The 21583-nt window shown below is 45.5% G+C and overlaps 1 protein-coding gene across 1 annotated transcript in view; it reads left to right on the top strand.

The window, feature by feature from the left end:
* The first annotated feature begins 391 nt into the window (after positions 1 to 391).
* Positions 392 to 21583, top strand: part of GDNF (glial cell derived neurotrophic factor) — a 39073-nt gene continuing 17881 nt past the window's right edge. The window contains exon 1 of the mRNA XM_063128675.1: positions 392 to 461. The gene's annotated coding sequence lies outside the window, so the exon portion shown is untranslated. The remainder of the gene's footprint in view (positions 462 to 21583) is intronic.

The following is a 21583-nucleotide window of genomic DNA, read 5'->3' on the forward strand; positions in this document are numbered from 1 at the left end:
AGGGACGCCCCGATGTCTCCCCTGGACTCTCCGCCGCTGTTGATGGGGCGTCCCTCCCGGGTTTCCAACCAGCGACTCCGCGACGGTAGGGTCCTACTGACAGGCGGCGCAGCGTGCGGCCAAGCAGGCTCCTCCCGCCGTCTGCCCTGAGCTTCGGAGCGTGGATCGGCCGCCGGGAGTCGGGGCGGGGGGAAAGGAGCGGAGCCCCCGGCCGGCTGCACCTGCGGGGCCATTGCCGGGGGAGGGCGCGGGGCGGCGGCGGCGGCAGCGGCGGCAGCTCCCTCCCCCGCCTGGATTGCGAACTCGGCGCCTCGCCTTCCCACCCCGCGCGCCTTCGAGCGAGTCGCCCACCCACTCGGCGGATCTCTGCGGCCCGGGGCTCCGTCGGCCTCTCCGGAGCTGGACGACGCGGGGATCTCGGCGTTCATGTCACCCGTGGGTCTGAAGAGACCAGATCAAAGGTAAGGGCTTGCGGGAGAGGCGAGAGATTCCGTGGAGACCACCGCCCCCTTCCTGATCGCGCAAGGCGGAGGAGGGAGATTGAGGACTGGCAGGATGGACATCTAGATTAAGGAGTTTTGGGGTGGGTGATAAATACCGACTCTCCTCCCCACCACACACACACACACACACACACACACACACACACGAAAAGCCCTCCCACCCCCCTGCCTTGACTGTTCTGGATCTGCATCGTACAGGCGTTTTCAACTGACGGAGTTGGGTTGGAAAACTTCACACGCACTAGAGAATCGGCCTTGGAGTTCGGGCCGTCGAGAAAGAAAGGTGGAAACGTCCCTTCCCTCCCCCATCTCGCATTTGGATCCACTAGTCAATTAAACTGGGCCCGTGGCCTCTTTAGCAAAAGAAAACCCTCTCGGGGTGGGGGTGTTGTGGGGACGATTTGGTTTGGGAATAATAGAACCGCCTCAGCCCAAAGCTCCCGAGCATTTAAACCGGATTTGTTTGACTCCTTGTTTGCATTCCGCCATCAAGGTAATAAGTGGCTTCCTAACAGCTATTGCCAACGTTAGAGAGGTAGTTACTCCGGAGCGAGGCGCCTGGGAGACGAGAGTGGTGGACCCTGAAATGGAATTTCATCGTGGTGCTTCTCTGACAGCGAGGCACACAACAGTTGGGTTTAAGTTCTGGAAGAGATGGGAATGCATTTCTTGACTATAAATCAGATCCAAATGCCTGGGGCTGCGTTCATTGGAAGACTTAGGATGCAATCCTATACATGTTTGGACAGAGAAGCTGGATGGGAATTATAGGACATTTTTCTGTCTAAACATTTTTCTGTCTACTTACTTACCCACTTCAGATCTGAACATTTTGTCCACAGCCTGTCCACCTTAGGGCCCTGGGAAGCCAATCCTCTGGGGAAAGTGTCAAAGCGGGATATATATTTGCTTGTTGCATTCATATCCCACTTTGTTTTCTTTTTTGCCCCCCCCCCGCTTTGTTCTCCTCCTCCCTCTTTAACTTTACAACAACCCTGCGAGGTAAGTCAGTCCGACAGTTGGTGACTGGCCCAAGATCATCCAATGAACCTCATAGGCTGAGTGATGATTTGAACCCGTGTCTCGCTCACCTCACCCTACTAGTTCCACACTCTTAAAACCTGTGCCAAGGTTTTACATGGTTTCAAGAGTGGAGGGAGGCATCCCTGATTAACAGCGCAGGCCCATGCATACCTATTCAGAAGTAAGACCTGCTGAGTTCAGTTGGTCTTACTCCTAAGTAAGCCTGTTAGACTTGCAGTCCAAGTTTTCCATGCGCCAGATTTTCCCATTTTTGCTCCCTCGAGAAGTTCTCCAAGAGATACCGGACTAAAGGTGACCCAGGGATTGATCCTGGAGATACAAGAATACCATGAGCACGTGCAAAGCACCTTATGCTCAGCCTCTGCTATTCGGGAGTTTCAGGTGAACCAAGTCACTCTTACTTTTTAGAAATTAAGCCCCCTGGGGCAAGTGGGCGCCAAGGGTCAACGACACCGAACCGGAAGGTTGCAGAAAAGCGAATCAAGAAACCGTGCAATCCGCAAAGCATGTAAACCGCAAACCGATTTAGCCTCACCAAAACTCTCAAGGGGGCTTGATGCTTCAGCGGTCCGTGGAAGAGCGCCGAAACTTTTTCCTAGCTTTCAGGCTTGCCGTTGATTGCACTTTCACTTAAACTAGCGGCCTCCATTCTAAGGAAAAGACGTGTGTGAGAGAGACACACAGACAGACAATGGCTGAGTTCGGAGGACACGCTAATCAACTTGGGGTGGGGGGAATAGGAACAGAATGGGAAACAACCGTTGATTAGCGTGTCGTCCGAACTCAGCCAGAGAGTGAGAGTGAGAGTGAGAGAGCTGGGTTCTCTCTAAGGCGTGACCGCTCCGAGCGTGAGTCAAGAACCAGCCTTGTTCTCATCACTCCTGCGCTACGGAGAACCAGAGCTTCTTCCTCCTCGCTTTGTTGTACTCAGCCTGGGGTAGCTAGCAAACTCAGCCCAGCGGGCCGAGCAAATGCCAAATCGCTCGCCGAGAGAGGAGTCCGAACAAATCCGTGGCGATCACTCTGTTTGCAAGAAATGCGTCCCGTCCAATGGGGAACACACACACACGCACACACAGAGAGAGCCTTAAAGCAACACAGGGACCCACCGCCTGAAATTAACATGTTTCCACGGAGGAAACCCATGCAAAGTTTTGCACGAATGCAAATAAGAAACCAGCTCTGTGAGTTTCAGAATCCGAAGCGTGTGTGCCCCCAGCACAGCTGATCGCGTTCCCGGAGTGGAAAGAGGACAGAAACAGAAGGGGCAAAATTCTCTTCTCTTCCAGAATAAGAGGTGGTTTATTAGGGTGAAAATGGAGCTAGTGCATCCCCGAAGTAGTTTAGCGCAGATCATCTTGCAGGGGATAACCATGATAGCGCTGGACGGATTTTGCATTGGCTTCAACCAGGGATGTTGCGAGCGAGTGGCTGGTGGAGATTCGGTGCCAGCTCGGCCTGTGTTTGATCTTTAGGGAAGCGGAGGCTGGTGGCTCCGATTTTGGTGGGGTTGTGGATCCATTTTGGATTTCAGTCAGAACTTTAAAGGAGCTGTCCAAGGCTCTAAACCTTATCCCCAAAATAGGTTAAGCACCTGGGATAGGTCTTTTAGGGGTCTGGCTGGTTCTGACTGAAACCCAGAATGGAATCACAGCCCGACTAAAATCAGAGCCACCAGCCTCCACTGTGTTAGGGAGGTGCTGATGGGGGCCGGGGAGGGGGGGGGGAGAGAGAGACTTAAAGATCATATCCATGTTTACTTGGAAGGACCCTCCCCCCCCCCGGTTGAATTTAACGTTGCAGATTGATGCTTTGGGTGGAATAAGAGCCATTCAAACAAATGAACGTAAGATCATTGCATAGACTGGAGTGTTCACCTATTTGGGGTTTTTGAGTCCAGAACTCGCCGAGGGCATCTCTCTCTCTCTCTCTCTCTCTCTCCCCCTTTCCCTGCTGAGAGATTTGCATGCGCAAAAGAGCCTCGTAATAATTTGGTTAGGATTTGAAAGGGAGGTATCCATGGTAATGAGGCTGCCTGGCTTCCCAAAGTTATACAGGGCAGGGACATCCTTCCGAAATCGTCATGGGGGAGGGGAGAGAAAGAGCAGGCGGCCTGTGCGGTGCGATGTAACCGAAGCAAGTGGTTTGGTTTCTGCTGCCCTCTAGCGACAGGTTCGAAATTGTAATTTCACAAGGGTACTAGCCCAAATCCTAAAACAGGATGGCACAACTTGCCATTGGTGACCCACCAGGCAGACTGCAGGAGATGGATGAATTTGGTATGGTGGGTTACAAGGCCTGTTCTAAGAGCTGTTCAGGGTCATTCCTGCCATAGAGCATGGTGAAACCCCATGAGAAGGGAGTGAATGGAGTCTGAATGGTGGTACAGTAATGACACACTCCTATGCATGTTTAGACAGGAAAAAAGTCCTGCAATTCCCAGTGTGCATAGGATTGCACCCTAAGACATTTTAAAGTGTTGGGTCTGGCTGGGGCTGGGGATGGTGTCATTTAGGCTCCTTTTGCAGGCAGCAAGGTGTTCTGGGCCAGCACCGAGGCCAATTCATCCCCCCTGATTGTGTGCAGAGTGCCTTTCTGTCACCAATGAATAATTACCACCAGCCCTTGAATACCTGGGGTGAAAGGCAATGGGTTTAGATCAGGTCTTCCAGGCAAGTTGTTTAGACCAGACCAGAGCTTCTCATTTGAGGAATTGTGAATATTGCCAGGTCTTCATAATTAATGACTTTATTGCAACTATGAATGCCCCTTAATGAACGCCCTTGTCCTAAGGTGGAAAGCTCATAGCTCTACCAATCAAGAGACAGGCCTCGTTCAGATGACACTGTTAACCATGCTGTTTAAGGAGTTTTGGTTAAGCAGCAAGGCTAATGGTGTCCTCAGACATGAGTTTTCCTTCACCAGGTGCGTCTGCTTAACTACTTTGGGGTGGGCTTCATTAACCCTGTTCTGCAGCAAGATTAGTGGCACTAAGGCTTAAGTTGTCTTATGCAATGCAGCTGTGGTTAAGAGGGCTGAAATTATAGAGCTAGCAGTATAGAGTGGCCTAAATTGCCTAAACCACACAACTGCTGGCTCTCTTAGCACAAGGGCTGATGGGACATGGGGCAGGGCATTTGGAGGACTCAGGCACTCATCTAACTGCTTTGCGTTAAGTATGTGGTTAAGGAAACCAGGAACCAGACAGGGTTAACAGTGTTGTGTGCAAGTGTGCAGCTTGTGGTTAGTGCTGACCACAGAGAAGCATGGTTAAGCTAACCAAAGAGCCTTCAGTGTCATTTGACTGGGCCCATAGAGTGCTGCTTTTCAACTTTTCCTTCTTTATGGGCTTTTTGTTTTTCTGTTAAGGAAAAAATACTGAAGAAGCAGTGGGAAAACATGGATGGGTTACTAATAGAACACAATGGGCATCTGGGCTTGCTGAAGAAATTTCTGAATAAGGCAGAGTGATGGAACAATAAAAGCACCCCATGTCATTTTCATGCGTTGCTTCCCCTGCCACCTTTGGGTTATTAGGAGAGCCAATCCTTAAGCTTCAAAATGGCTGTCAGATGCCTGCTCATGTTGAGCGCCTGCTTGCTTGAGCAGTGTAACATTAGAGAACCGTACTCACGGAAGATGCAGTGTTAAGTGTCATTAGCAGGGTGTGCTGGGAATATACACATGCTGCTTTTAGAAGCTACAAAACTCAGCCCCTGTGTGAGTGTGTGTGTTTACTAATAGTGTTTCTTCTGCTTCTGTGATTGCTTGCAGCAAGCCACTGTTGAACTTAAAGACACTTTACAGTGCATCAGAAAACTCAATACGTTCATATATACACACATACTCACTCGCATAGTATTTATTTATTTATTTATTTCCTGCCTTCCTGCCCCCCTCAAAAAAAATTACAATAAACTCCAGATTGAAAACAGTTTCTTAATTTTGAATACCATAAAAAGCAAATAGATTTAAACACAATTAAAAGCACAACAGTGTACAAATTGCATTAGACATCTGCATTATAGGGAGCCATGTATTTCCTATTCATGGCTGAAAACGTGCTCTGTCTTATGTGCATACATAACCTTTACTAGTGAGTCCCTTAAAAATGTAATGTGCCAGGAAAAGCATTTGAACTTCTAAGGCTGCAATTCTATACATCAGGGGTGGGCAATTTGTGGCCTAGCCTAGCCAGCATAGCCAATGCTGAGGGATTATGGGAGTTTTAGGCCCAAACATCAGGAGAGCCACAAGTTGCCCACTCCTGCTATATACACTTACCTTGGAGTAAGACCTACTGAAATAATGGGTCTTATCTCTGAGTAGACATCCATAGGATTGCTCTGTAACTGAAGTTCATCATTCGTTGGCCAATGACCTGTTCTGTCCAGTGTCTATTGGCAGCCTTGTCCTCTAGAATATATTCATTTTCAGATGGCGTCTAGGTTCTTTTATTCAATTGGATTAGGGAGACAACGGGATTGTTTATTTAAAAACAAACAAAAAAGTATACCAGGAAAAACTGCATAGGGCATACTTTGCCAGGAAGCTCTCCTATGTGAGATTGTGCCAGAGAACATTGGTCAAATGTTAGCCATGTCAAAATTTGTCAGTGGACTCCACAGCAAAACCCCAACTATGCAAACTATTGAATAATGGGACCAGTTGCCAGGAAAGTTATGGCATTAGATTCTATGGAGATTTTAGGCTAAGGAATCTTGAGCAATGCAAAGAACTAGACTAGCTTATCACAGAGGTGTTTTCTAATTTCTCATATCAGATCTGGCCTGAGAGAGGCTGTATTTCTAGGGCTGCCATACACAACCCAACTAAACAAGAGTACCTGGGCAAATTATTACATGATTGTACTTATTCCCCATACTTATTCCCCAACATTATTTTAGGGTTGGGCTGCTTAAATGGACTGAGTGTGCTTATCCTAAGGCTTGCAAAGAAGTACTTTGGGTTGCATCCAATGTTAGTCCTTCTTAGAGTAGACCCATTTAAATGATTGGAACATAAGTTAACATTGGATACAACTGATGTAATAGATATTTGTTACTTCCTCTAAATCACCATGTGCTCCTACAGGTCCTTTATTTCAAAGCGGGGAGGCGGGGTGGGTGGGAATGTTTTCTAGTCCACCATGGAGATTGTGAATACAGACCAAGGAGGTAATAGTTATTCCAGATTACTACAACTACCAAGATTCCTCACCATTAGCTATGCTAGTTGGGGGTAATGGGAGTTGAAGCAGTGAAAGCTGGTGGCTCCACTATCAGTGGAGCGGTGAGTCTACTCCTGGTTTTAGTCAGAACCAGTCAGAACTCTAAAAGATCTTGGATAGCTCCTTTAGAGTTCTGGCTGGTTCTGGCTGAAACCTGGAGCGAATTCACTATCCCACTGACATTGGAGCCACCAGCCTCCACTGACTTAGAGTCCAAAACATCTGGAAGGCACCAAGTTGGGGAAGTCTGACGTGGGGAAAAGACCTCTGCCAAAACCCCTGGAGAGTCTCTGCTAGTCAGTGTAGATGACCCGGGACTAGATGTACCAATGGTCTGATTCAGAACATGGCAGCTTCCTTTCCTTGTCAATGTGTCTCCTTTACCCTCCATTAAGCAATAACTCTGGAGCTGCTCCAAGACGTCACCTGACATGTAAAAATCCATCAGGGGCAGCTTCTTCCATCACTGCATCTGAGGAAAGCTGCACTTGGCGGAACTATTTTCTTGCCACGCAGGAACCTCTGTTAAGAAAAACACATCTCATTTACTTTGATTGTGCAGATCCATGATACAAACTGCTTCTTATCATTCCTTTTCTTCAAGGAACCCTTAGACTATGAAGTTCTGTGAGTGGAGACAAGGGAACTTGAATAAAGAATTCTCCGCACACCCACCGAACTATAGTGCCCAAGATTCTTAGGGGCAGCCATGATGGTTAAACGCTTAGAAGACAGACTAAGAGCATATGCGCACTATAAAATTATTGCAACCCATGCTACTAGCTAATTAAACAGAATGAGGAATTTAAGGGTGCATCCTCCCCGTGTTTAAACAGAAAAAGGTCGTAAAATCAGCATTCCCCAGCCAGCATGGCTGGCTGGGTGGTGCTGAAAGTTGTACGTTATTTTTCTGTCCTACACATGTTGGATTGCATCCTCAGTTAACTTGGGGGCTGTCTAAATGCTCAGGAAGCCCCAGGGTGGGTGCATGGTAGCATGGCATCGATTATACAATGGAGCTGTAATCGCACACTCACCCTGGGGCTTTCCCCCAAAGCTGCAGAGAGAAAAAGTCAGGGACTTCCCCTGACTTTTTTCTCTGGAGCAAGGCGAGGATGCACAAGATGATGTCAAAACAGCCCCATGCCTCACTCAGGAGTTGTAGATGGCTGCCCAGAAACCCCGCACTCCTTCCTCAGCATCAGGATTACCCAACGCAAGCCCAGGGGAGGGAAAGCGCGGGGTTTCCGAGGGACACAGCACCTACCCGGTGCCGTGAAGACACCCACCCCACCCACCCCGGAAAAGTCTTACGTTAGAGCAGCCTTCTCCAACCTGGTCCCTTCCATATGCTTTGGCAAGACCTACACCAAGCTGCGGCAAGACCTACACCAAGAGCTCCTACCTCAAGGCCCATTCTCAATCAAATAGGTGATTCGATTGAGAATGGAAACTGACTCGTCTGACTAATTTTCAAGTTTCTGGGTTGTACCATTTTGGACCACGGATGACTGAATACTCGTCTATGCAAAACACATAAGTAAATTCAAGCACATAGTAAACTAGCATGTCAGTGATGGGGCAGCTGTGGGCTGTTTCTCTCTGATCTACTAGTTTCCTATGGACAGGGGAGTTTTATTTTATAGAGGAGGCTTTTATCAGTTGGTAATACATAAATTGACCTATAATTTGAACACAATTCTTAAGTTTTGACTAGACTGTACATAGTTTCCTTTCTACTTCCTGTCCTTCTTTAACAATGGCACTCATCACAATTAGCACTAGAGGGACACAAATGTTCTCACATGTGAAGATGGTTTATAGTGCTGAGAAACTCCATGTCTGTTTCACTTGGCCGCCAGCTCAGCGTAGACTCAAGGCCAAGTCTAAGATTGGCTGCCTGGAGAGAAATGGACAAGGGCTGTACCCTTCACCTAGAGGCTTGTCCATTTCAACTCCTGCATAAGGTCTTTCAGGGTTGCCAGACTATAACCTCGAGATCCGTAGGGTAGTTTTGAATTCCTTGATGAGACAGGGAGCAAGGGAGCCAAAGCTTTACCCACCTCATTTTTGCATCTCTCTCTCCTTGCCTGATGTCCAAACATAGCACACCTGGGATCTTGATCACTGCATCTTGTTGGTAAGAGGTATATGAAAGTGCCAGGGGTGGAACAGGTGGGCAAAGTTGGGGCTGCCTTGTTGCCTGCTTTGCTGGGCATTTAAAACCATGGTGCAGAACTCTTGGCTGTGACCTGGAACCCGACTTAGAATACAGCACAGTGTGTTGCTTATCATTTGTGATGCTGCTAGCACTATCCTTAATGTTCCTTCCACTGCAGTCAGCATTACACCCCAAATCACAATGGTTCTGCTGACTGTGAGTGTCTGAACACTGAGAACATGTTGTATGTGTGAGATGATGCTCAGCTGTGTGCAGTTTAACACACCTCACAAAAATGTATTTATTCCTGCATTTATATCCCACCTTTTTTCCTCCTCTTGCAAGGAACCCTAGGAGGCTTACAAGGTCCTCCTCATCTCCATTTTAGGTGAAGTAGGTTAAACTGAGAATCAGTGATTGGTTCAAAGTCACCCAGAGAGCTTCAGGACTGAGTGGGGCCTAGAAACGGGATCTCTTGAGTTTCCACCCAACACTAACCACTACTCTACAAATTGTTCTTCAACAAAATGAAGCTGTGGAGGTTGTACTTGAGATGGGAGACCCATTCCTGCTTCATCTGACTAGCCCGTTTCTCTCCCCTGAACAGATAACTGAATCCCAGCTGAGTGTTCTGGGCTTTAAGAGGTAATTGATATGGGTTGTGGTCCCTGAAACACCCTTTCAGCCAAATAACATAAAGTGGTACCATCTCAAATAGTATTAGAGAATAGCAAATCTTTGAAATGATAAAACAAGCAAAACACATCACTACATACAATGCAATCTGGAAGATGAGAAGCATAATAGAAATAGTGGCTAGCACATGTCTTAGTAAAATTAAAGTTCTATTCCTCACAGTCAACAAAGCAGTTATCATTAGGATTTTACAGTTACCTATCTGGCAAGCATTGTTGGCAGAGCTTAGGTAAGCAGGATACGACACTTTGAAAATGGTTGGAAATTGTATATGGAGTGTGTGCTGGGCCCCAATGGTCATTATAAATCATTTTAAAGTAGTAGTGTAGACCCTGCCTCATTCCCCTATGATCACTTTCCAAAACAGCTCAAGCCCTTGCTTTTTATAAACCCTATGTTGATGACCTCATCCTAAGTTTCAGACCTGGTCATACCTCATCTAACCCTAATAGGGCTGCCTCCCAATGCAACCAGGTTTACCATTGACTTCAGAAGTTCCTTAATGGAGGTATCTCTCCTAAGCCCAGCAGCTTTTCACTTTGGTGGAGGTGGTTAACAAACTGAACCTATGGCATTTCTTTTTGTCCCATTTCCAAGAACATTTACCAGTACTCTCAGCTGGCTTCTAGTATGCATAGCTGATCACTCCATTACTAAATACTTAGTTAGCATACACAGATTATTGTGTATACAATAACAATACACATTTCATTCAAAATTTCTGTGACACAGTCCAAAGTGAAAGACCCATGTGGGAGGAGTGTGGAGGCAATTTTTGCTAGACGGGCATTTATTTATTTATTTTGCTAGAGGGGCTTGTTTTTGCTAGACAGGCATTTTGCCTATCTAGCTAGGGCTTTGCTGACGAAGATGGAAGGAAGCTGGGGAGGATTTGGGATAGGTTGTATTGCCCCTTCCCCAGGCCCCTCCCCTCCTTGCCCTCTTTCCCTCCTCTCTGAGGTCACCTTTGCAACTTCATAGAGGCTACTGACATGGTTCTCCCTGTGCCAGCTGTGAGGAGGTGAGGGTAAGGGAGGAGGGAAGGTCAGACTCCCAGCCTCAGATCCAGGAATCCAACTATCCTATAGCTCCCCAGATGTTGTCTTGGGGCCATAGCCTCATCTCTAAATCTGGGATCTAAAATTACTTTGCTGCACCACTGCTTCTGAGTAAAGATGCACAGGGTTGCTAGAACTTGGAGTTGCCAGAATTTGAGGCTTTGCTGAGAATGGATTCCTGTTTACAATACTAGGCTTACGTCTAGCTCCCCAGCCCCACGTGGGCCCAAATGCACATTGCAAGGGTTTAAATGCGCCTATTTCTAGCAACATGCTTAAAGATCCCAGGCCAGGGCAAATCGCAAGTCTTAACCCGGTACTTGGAAGTCAAATTCCACTAAAAGTAATGAGACTAATGAGGATAAACAGGCATTTGAAACCCCGCAGGGGAGGGGAAAGCCACATCTACGTGTCGTGTGTGTAGTTTAGGCCGATCTAATTGGTTCAGGATGTGCTGCCAATCGGGTTAAATCCAAACGTCTCATCTTCAATCGGTTGCGGATGAGGCTGTAATCCAGTTGAAATCCAAGTGCCGCGAGAGGTGTTGGATCTCCGGGTAGTTTAGAATTCATTTGTGTCCTTTGCCTTAGAAGCCCTAATCCGAGCTGTGAGGATACTGAGGATACTACCTCAGTGGCAAGGGAAATGCACTCTGCACGAGCACAAAGACACCCTTTAATCATTAGAGAACTAAGCCTTGGCAATGGAGACAGATTGGAGCAGGACGGGGGGTCCATGCTGGTTCTAATTAAGCACCTGCAAGCACCTCCCGCTTCCCTTGCCCTTGACTTCTGAACTGCCTGGTGTCCAAAAAGCAAACCTTCCCAAGAAAGGGAGTCAAACGAGACAGAAATTTCATCTCTGCTAGAACAGCGGTTTGAAATACTTGCTGTGGAATTTAACACAGTTCCGCGCACACCAGCTTGTTCTGGTGAACAAGCTGAAAGAATGGGAAATGCCTGATTGGTCCCAGATTGCCTGTTTGCAAGGCGGATAATAGTTTCAACGGAGATAGGAAAACCCAGCCAAAAGAGAGTTACACGTTCTTCTAGCTTTGCAGATAACCCCCCTCCCTCCTCACTTTACCAGGCACAACTGGTACCCATATAATGTTTTATGACTGAAGGTTGCCAAATCGCTGCTTCTTTGATGTGAAGGCCAGAGTATCCTTCTTTCTGTAAACGTATCCAAGGCCCTTTAACTGTAGCTCAGCCTCAATTCCCTTTAAACAGTAAAATCACAGAACCAGAGGGGCTTATTTTTGAGCTATAGAAACTGTCCCGAATATCAGTGCTGATACATAGGGCACAGGCAGTAGCAGTAAAGAGTGTGTCTGTGAGCATGTGCAAAGGGCCTATCTTTCACCCACTGTATAATTTAATTGAAACAAGGGCTGCTGTTCAGCAGTAGAGCACATGCTTTGCATGCAGAAGGTCCCGGGTTCGATTCCTGTCATCTCTAGATAGGGCTGGAAAAATTCCTGCCCGAATTCCTGGAGAGCCATTGCTTCCAGTCAGTGTGAACAATACTGAGCTAGATGATCTTATGGTCTGATTCAGTATAAGTTTCAGTATCTTATGATCCTATTTATTTTTCTATTATTATTATTATTATTATTATTATTATTATTATTATTATTATTGATATACAGCATTATTTGCAAAAAAAAATCCATCAAGGCTGTGTACATCCATTTAAAACAATAAAAACTTAAAACATTTTTTTAAAAAAAACTACTAAGAGCATTTTAAAAACAGTAAAACCATTAAAAAATTAAAACTACATCAACTAGAAGGCTAAATTAAAAAGATGTGTCTTCTAAAAGCGAAGAGGATGAGGGTCAACTGAGTTCTTAGGAGAGTGTGTTACACAGTTCGCGAGGGACACAAGACAAAGATGTGAGCAACTGTACATTTCCAGGTATATTTAAGTGCCAAATCCTTTACTTTTGGAAATTACATGTTATACAGGATAAAATCCAACCTAACTCCTACTTAGAGTAAACCCATTAAAATGAATGGGATTTAAATTAGTCATGACTAACGTAAATTCCATTTATTTCAATAGGTATACGCTAAATGGGATTTATGTTGTCTTTTGCCCTGAATAACAAATAATTTCCAAAAAGAAAGATTTGGGGACTTAACTGTACCTGGAAGAATATATATAATAGAAGACAGGGTTCCTGTATCTTTAATCATTCCAGATCTTTCTTTTCTTTTCTGCATGACAACCTGCACCTTGCTTCATTGATGCGCTATCAAGGATAAAAGTTCTGATCATCCCATCATTCTGTACTCTTATACTTTGCCACATGGTACCTTCTCTTACCAGCTTTTCCACCAAAGCAGATTTCTCCATGAGAGGAGGAACGAGATTCAAAGCTCCATCCGACGAGCGTTTTATTGCACGCTCGTTACTGGGAACCCACGGAGTTTGCTCAGGTCCTTCACATGATGTTGCCTGCCTCCCGCCCCTTCTGGCCTTCCTCACGCTACAAAAAAACCACCCTCATTAAGTCCGATGATTTTTTAAATTCAGAATTGCTGATCTCTCCTGCTGTGTGCAAGAGAAGCAGTGCCATTAGAGCAGTGGACTCAATGGGCCTCATGCTCGTTCTGTACTTCCTCTTTTGAAAAGAGGAAGTAACTGAGGAATGAAAACATGGGCGGAGAAGTGAAGGTAGGGAGTGTGTTAACCCCCGGTGTGATGGAGCTTCCAGTCCGCAGCCTTTCCACTGTTTCTTTCCAAATCTGCCATTCTCAGCTATTCCTGTTCTTTGTTTCCCTCATAGAATCATAGAATATTAGAATTGGAAGGGGCCTATAAGGCTATTGAGTCCAACCCCCTGCTCAATGCAGGAATCCACCCTAAAGCATACTTGACAGGTGGTTGTCCAGCTGCCTCTTGAATGCCTCTAATGACCACAACCTCCCTAGGTAACTGATTTCATTGCTGTGCTGCTCTAACAGTCAGGAAGTTTTTCCTGATGTCCAGCTGGAATCTGGCTTCCTGTAACTTGAGCCCATTATTCCATGTCCTGCACTCTGGGATGATTGAGAAAAGATCCTGGCCCTCCTCTGTGTGACAACCTTTTAAGTATTTGAAGAGTGCTATCATGTCTCCCCTCAATCTTCTCTTCTTCAGGCTAAACATGCCCAGTTGTTTCAGTCTCTATAACTTGGAAGCTTTTGGCTAAAGCGCTGAAGCCACATATGTTGCAACAGACTTGTATAGCCTGGCCCACAATCCACTTAATTTAGTCGTGGGTGGGTGGGATTAAATCTAAACTCTATGTCCTGTCATTAGGACAGAAACAAGGATGTTTTGTTTTGTTTGAGTTTTCAAACACATGATGCTTAAACTGTGTTTTTATTTCTCCTCCTACCATACAAAGGTAGAATCTAGACATAAGTTGGGTTTTTCCCCTGTTTTCTATCAAATTCCTGTGCATGCCTAGAGAGAATGTGAGAGGTGCAAGGGTGTGAGTCTACTCCTGAGTAGGAATAGATCAATCTGTCAATTTTGGCTTCTTATTTTCCCCATCTCAGTTCATCCTTTCCCACATCCGTTTGTGATTATTATTGCTTAAAGTTTGCACAAAAATGCATTTTTATGTGCATTTCACCAAACCCATGCATGGTATGCATTTTTTGCCTAATATATGCATTTTGCCAGCATTTTGCCTAATATAACGAATTTTTGAATGTTATTTTCACAAATATACTTATTTGTGCGCGCACTTTCCCATAGCGCATGCATTTTTGTATGCATTTTCTGATCAGAGAACTCCATAGCAACATTTGGAGAATTGTGAATGCCGAATTTCAAACCTTTACTTTGCATAAAGGTTTGAAAGTGTGAAATGAGGTACACGGACTGGTAGCAACTCCCCAAGGTTTTAGACATGACTGTTTTCCAGCCCATCCTGGAGATGCTGAGGACTGAACATGGGACCTTATGCATGCAAAGCAAGCGCTCTATTACTGAGCTCTACTACCAGCAAACACTTGAGGAGGGGGGGGGGAATACTAACTTAGGGCACAATTCTATGTATGTTTAAACAGCAATATGCCCTACAACTCCCAGTATGAGGGATGCTGTGAGTTGTAGGACTTATTTCTGTCTTAGCATAAATAGGATTGAACCCTAAATAAACAAGGTCAGCTATTGACTGATAGAAACAAAGGACATTGTTAAGATTTTCTTTTTTAAATTCCTTATTACAGTTACAAAGCAGAACCTAAACAGCAGGCTCATCTACACCAAGCAGGATATTCCGCCATGAAAGCAGTATATAAAATGCAGGAGCCACACTACGAAATTGAAGTGCACTGCAGAATCTACACTACTGCTTTATTGTGGCACTGAAGTGCACTGACAACTTATTGGGGCCCATGACGCATCGACACCAAGCAGGATATAACACTATGAAAGCGGTATATGGTATGTGTCAATGGGCCCCAACAGTTGTCAGTGCACTTCAATACCGCTATAAAGCAGTAGTGTAGATCCTACATTTTATATACTGCTTTCATAGTGGAATATCCTGCTTGGTGTAGATGAGCCCAGCATTTAAGGAATGAAGTGCACCCTTAACTCTGACCTGCCCGACTCATTAAAAAAAGGGGGGCTCATCATTTAACACCCTGCCCAATGATCGATCAACTAGAATCAACTGGTGTCACTGGAGTACCAGTTTTAAAAGGCTACTTCCAGGGGGAGGGGGCACTGCTGGGGAGGAAAGGGCTAACCCTCCCCAAGCCTGGAGCACCCCCCCCGAGTGGTCCCTTCCCTGATCCATTCAGGTTTTTAAAAAACTGAATACAGTGTGGTGGGGGGATGATGTGTAAGTATTATGTAAGAGACAGTGGGTGGGTGGATGTGAGTGAGTGAACAGTGTCTGGAAATCACATTGGGGTCACAAGCTAGCAGTGGGCTAGCTCCGCCCACTATGGGGTGCAGCTCCACCCACTGCCAGTATGCGCCCCCTGATATGCTTACTCAGATCCTATTTGTCCCTTGGACTGGAAAGATTTCGCTACCCCTGAGTTAGGTTGAGCTTTTCTTAGGTGTGGATTCTAAGTTCGTGAGCTGAAGATTAACACAGTCAGCGGTTAGTTTCTCAAAACGCAAGCATGAACTCTGCCAAGTCTCAGGCAAATCCTTCCCCTGACCTGGACATGTTCTCTCAGCTCAGATGTGGTTGAGTGAGCTGCAGTTACTCAGTGGTGAGGAGAGGCTACTCTGCACATGTTCTAAGTTTTCTTCTTTTACTGTTACTTCACACTGAAGTTAAGCCCTGCAAAGACTTGCGTGTGGTGGCTATTTTTACATGATTTTACAGACTGTTATTATTTGTTTTGTTTTCATTTCTCACAATGGTAAAGCAAATGCATAACATCTGTGTCAGATAAACTGTGCAGTCAGTTTGAAAATGGCACCCTGACACTTTCTCTCCTGTGTTAATACTGCCATCAGACATGCATGTGAGTGGGACTGAAATGTAACTTCAGTGTCACATGCTAAAATGCTCTTGGTGAAGCTGACTTGCCCACGGACTATTTATGAACCTGCTGTCATTAGTTTTAATTTTAAGGCTTGTTTTCTGGTTCAGATGATATTATTATTATTATTATTATTATTATTATTATTATTATTATTATTATTATTATTAAAACATAAGAGCACAAGAAATGTTCTGCTGGATCAGACCAAAGGTCTGCTTAGTTACACATCCTGTTTTCCACAGGGGTCAACTAAATGCCTCTTGGGAAGCCCACAAGCAGAACAGGCGTGCAATAGCCCTCTTTCACTCTTGTTCCCCAACAACTCGTATACAGAGTCATGCTGCCTCTGACGCTGTGGGTGATCTATAGCTATCATAACTAGTAGCCACTGACTGGGTTCACACACTCAGTGCTTGAGTGTGTGTTGTTATTAAACTGTTGGTTCTTCGTTGAACTGTTGAGCCATGTTGTCTGAACCCAGAATGTTTTCCTCAGGATGGCTTGTTAACTATGCAGTTTGGCTTATTTTTCTTGAACAAGCCACCTTGAGAACCCATGGTTTGTTGTTGGGTTCAGGGTGGGTTCAGACAACACAACCCATGGCTCAACAACAACCCCACACTCAATCACTGAGTGTAGGTTAGCCTGTTGTGTGAACAGCCCCAATATTGATTAATCCGGTACCCACCAAGCCGGGATGGCTTTGGCAGGAAAATGGCTGTTGCGGGTGGGGAGAAGCAGAATAGGGCACCTCGTGTGTTGCCACATGTATGCCACATGAGGCAAGTGTGGGGCAGAGCCTATGAAGGCCAGCCCCACCAACTATCAGCCTCTTTCACTTTTTGGCTGCTGACAGAGCAGCAGTGGAGGTGAACAAGGCAGCAAGATGAGGGGGTGTTAGCTTGCCACCATGGCTGCCTGCGAGCTTCACCCCCCTTTGCTCAGTTGGAGAATGGAGGACACCAGGTCCCTGAAGGGTTTTGCGTCCACCCTCCCCTACAGCTAAGCTGGCTAGGTGCTGCTGGGACAGACGTCGCAACTGCGACGCTCGGGTCTGGGTTTTTCTCCAGTGGTGTGATGTGTGGGAATTTCATATATTAGAATCATCATCATCATCATCATCATCATCATCATAATTAATAATAATAATAATAATATTTCTTACCCGCCTCTCCCTTTGGATTGAGGCGGGGACCAACATTAGTGCAAGAATCAACTCATTTTTAAAAAAATCTTAATTTTACATTAATCTGGGTAGGCCTGCCAGAAAAGGCTAGTCTTCAAAGCTGCCTTAAAATCACAGAGGGAGTTAATATTACGAATCTCCTCCGGCAGGCCGTTCCATAATCCAGGGGCGACAGAAGAAAAGGTCCTCTGGGAAACTGATGTCAGCCTAGTCTTGGCTGACCGAAGTAAGTTCTCCCCAGAGGACCTGAGTGTGCAGGGCGGACTGTATAGGAGAAGGCGAGGGCTGTGTGGCTCCCATGTCAGGATGTGGTATGCCTTTGGAGACCCTCCTGCCTCACCTACTCCGAGCTGTGAGGCTTCAGGTGCGGGTGATGTCCCCAAACTTACAAAGTGTCACTTAAGAAAGGGGCCAGGTTTACCCGACTCCTGGCTTTTGAGAGTGGCCCACCCATAATGGCAGGCAAGTGGCCTGAGGTAAGGACATTGATTCTTGCACTTTCACATGCAGATCCAGAGAGGGGTGAATCTAAACTAGAGGCCCTAGTTTATTCTCAAGCTCTGGTGTCCGTGTCTTTATTCTATGCTTCCTTCTCGACTCGCAACCTCACCCTCCATGAATTTGACTAATCCCCTTTTAAAACCATCTAAGGCCCTTTCTACACCTAAGGATTATCCCAGGAAAATGGAGGGAGCATCCCTGCCTGCTCCCGGGATCCCCTGTGTGTCATTTGCATGCACAGGGATGATCCCTGGAAAAAAGGCAGGTGTAGAAACGGCCTAACTCTCTTGTATAACTTCTACTTGGAGGTCATATCTTGGAAGACTGTCTTCTAAGGTGGCAAAGAGAAAGAAAGCTCTCTTCCTGCAGTAGGCCTGGTGGTAGCACTTGGCATCCTAGGGCAGCTGCTAGGGCCCCAATAGAGCTCACTATCAGTGATATCAGCCCTGGGGTCACTATCCTAGATTGCTGCATCTATCAGCCACCATTTAAATTTCCCAGAATGCCCAGGAATTACCTACTTCACTCGAGAGCTTTCTGCGTCTTTACATTAATGGATTGTTATGGGCTGCATTACACAGGCTGAGAGGGGCAACCACATGGTTTGAACTGAATACTTTCCCTCTAAGCGTGCTTCATTCACTTCCACTGAGACAGCGCCATCTAGTAGTGGATGGTCCTGCTTTTTACCAGATATTATCACTTGAAAGAGCTTCTTTTCATGGCAGGATTTCCAATGGTTTTTAGATTGTTGGATGTTTTATTATGTTCTTAATGGTTTTAATTTTTGTGAACCACCCAGAGAGCTTCGGCTATTGGGCAGTATAAAAATGTAATAAATAAATAAATAAATAGTTGCTGCAGGAGATGTCCTGGTCATTCACAGTGTCATGTAAAAGACCCTCAAACCGTTGCGAGTGGCCAATCAGGGGCATGCAATAAATCACTCGTTTTGAGGAGCCTATTGGGAAAATGCCAGCTCCAAGTAACTTTGGAGCACTTCAGCTGCTGCTCATTGACATAAGTGGGCACTTTGTCCAGGACCTCTCGAACCTGGAGATGACCCTCAGGTTGCAGCAATGCCAGTGCTATTTGCCAAATACCTTAATTTTATTTTTATTTTAGAATAGCTCTTAGAACGAAAATCACTATACACACATCCACCTATTTACTACATATGGATGTGATATAGAGGTTTGTTTGTTTTTTATAACCAAATAAATATTGTAAATAATCAAATAAATGCAGAGTTGAATAAAAAATGTTTGTTTATTCCAATCTGCATTTGGTTAATTTCAGTGTTCTGTGCTTTTAACCAAGATTTAGCTACGCTGATGTTAATTATTTGTTATATCTCATTTGTTATTTTAATTATTTTATTTACTTATTTACTGGATTTTTAAACAGCCCAATAACCAAAATTCTCTGGCATTAAAAACATTAAAACAAAAAAAGAAAACCAGCACAGAATAAACGATTCCAGCACATAAAACCAAATTAAAACCATCAGCAAAAAAAAATACTAAAAGCACTAAAAATCATTCCTAAAATTCCAGTGAGAATAGAAACGTCTTCAGTTTTGCCAGAAGGACCATAACGTAGTCTAGATCTACACAAATTGTTTTTTATCAGTATTGAAGTGCACTGATAACTGTTGGGACATGGTGACCATATGGAAAGGAGGACAGGGCTCCTGTATCTTTAACAGTTGTATAGAAAAGGGAATTTCAGCAGGTGTCATTGTTATGCATGCAGCACCTGGTGAAATTCCTTCTTCCTCCCAACAGTTAAAGCTTTTGTCAAGTGGGCAGGGCTCCTGCAGATTAAATTGTTGTGAGGAAAAAGGAAAGGAACCTCTTGTGCAAGCACTGAGTCATTACTGACTCTTGGAGGGACGCCAGCTTTCGCTGACGTTTTCTTGGCAGGCCTTATAGCGGGGTGGTTTGCCGTTGCCTTCCCCGGCCGTTATTACCTTTCCCCTAGCTAACTGGGTACTCATTTTACTGACCTCAGGAGGATGGAAGGCTGAGTTGACCCGAGCTGGCTGCCTAAAACCAGCTTCCGCTGGGATCGAACTCAGGCCGTGGGGAGAGTTTCAGCTGCAGAAACTGCTGCTTTACCGCTCTGCGCCACACGAGGCTCTTAAACTGTTGTGAGGATGAGGGAATTTCACCAGGTCCTCCTTTCCATATGGTCACCCTACATTACACTTCCTGTATACCACTTTTCTAGCGTAATTTTCTGCTTTTTATTATGTATTACCCAAAATATTGCAACAAATGCTGTTGTGTGCACTATGAGGTATCAATGTGCAAGAGGGATATAGAGCCACCTTGATGGGATCATATCAATCTGACTGAAAAGGCGCTCCCTCTTGTCTCCTCATTGGGCAGGGGCACCTGGAGGAGGTCCTCAGATTATTATCACAATGTCTCAGCAGGTAAATATGGGAGGAGATGTTCCTTCAAGTGACCTGGCCTCATGCCTTTTAGGGCTTTAAAGGTTAAAACCAGCACTTTGAACTGGGCCCCAGAACAGACAGGCAGCCAATGCAATTGGTAAGGTATGATCACATAATATGATCACATTGGCCAGTAGTCCCAGTTAGCTGTCTAGCCATCTTATTTTGTCTTAAATGAGGTTTCTGGATCATTTTCAAAGGAGCCTCATTTATAATGTTGCAATAATGTAAATGGGAGGTTGCCAGAGCATTAAACAACCATCTATTTCTAACCAGGTAGGGTTGTATTTGGTGATCGGTCTAAGCTGATAAAAGGACCCCCTGGAGCCTCTTTTGTATCTGGTCACTCTAGCTCCTGCACTGTTGTGATGAAGAGGGAATTTCACCAGGCGCTGCATGCATACAAATGACACCTGCTGAAATTCCCTTTTCTATGCAACTGTTAAAGATACAGGAGCCCTGTCTTGCTTTTCGTATGGTCACCCTAGCTTAGGAGCAATCCTCGCAGTAGCTGGCAGGGGAGGAATGAATTTTCCCTGTAACAATAAATTGCTCCTGGTTATCATCCTGGGAGTGGCTTGGTCTTGAATGAGCAATTAAGACTCATTAGCTGTACGAAAGACCTGCTTCTAGTAGATTCAAACTCCTAGAACTGGTTTGATATAGATGGACACAGCTGCCTGGATTTTTGGACTCACCTTGCGGCCATAGCTATGGGGGCTGTCATGACGAGCACCTGCACCTCAAAAATTACAACTCTACCACTGGTGTCTGCTTAGACTGTTGCCTGCCTAGGTGATAACAGTGGGTGAGTCTCATCAAGGCATCTGCTCTCCCTTCTTAGAATTCTTTATCTTTAAGACACGCTAGACGATCCCAATTAAAAGACTGTCCTCTCCAAAGCAGAAGGCCTAGCCACCCTAGGGTTATTAGGGGAAATGTAAATGTTGACTATATCCTGCTACCTGGTGGCCTCCAAGCCAGGCATCAGCTTTGAATGCCACCAGCGGTTGCCCAAGAATACTAACACCAGCTCTGGTCATTGCATCTTTGGTCTTCTCCTCTAGATTTTACAAAGAAAACCCAGCTTCTTTTCATCCCCTCCCTGACCAGTGGCTGAGTCACAGCGAGACAGCCAGTGAGACAAGTTATTCCTTGCTCCTAATAAACACCGTCTGTGTTTGTTATTGTACTGCACATTAAAATGGCAGAGGTTCTAGCCCAGAGGGCTTG

This window comes from Elgaria multicarinata, chromosome 6, assembly GCF_023053635.1.
Source record: "Elgaria multicarinata webbii isolate HBS135686 ecotype San Diego chromosome 6, rElgMul1.1.pri, whole genome shotgun sequence".
NCBI classification, from domain to species: Eukaryota; Metazoa; Chordata; class Lepidosauria; order Squamata; family Anguidae; genus Elgaria; species Elgaria multicarinata.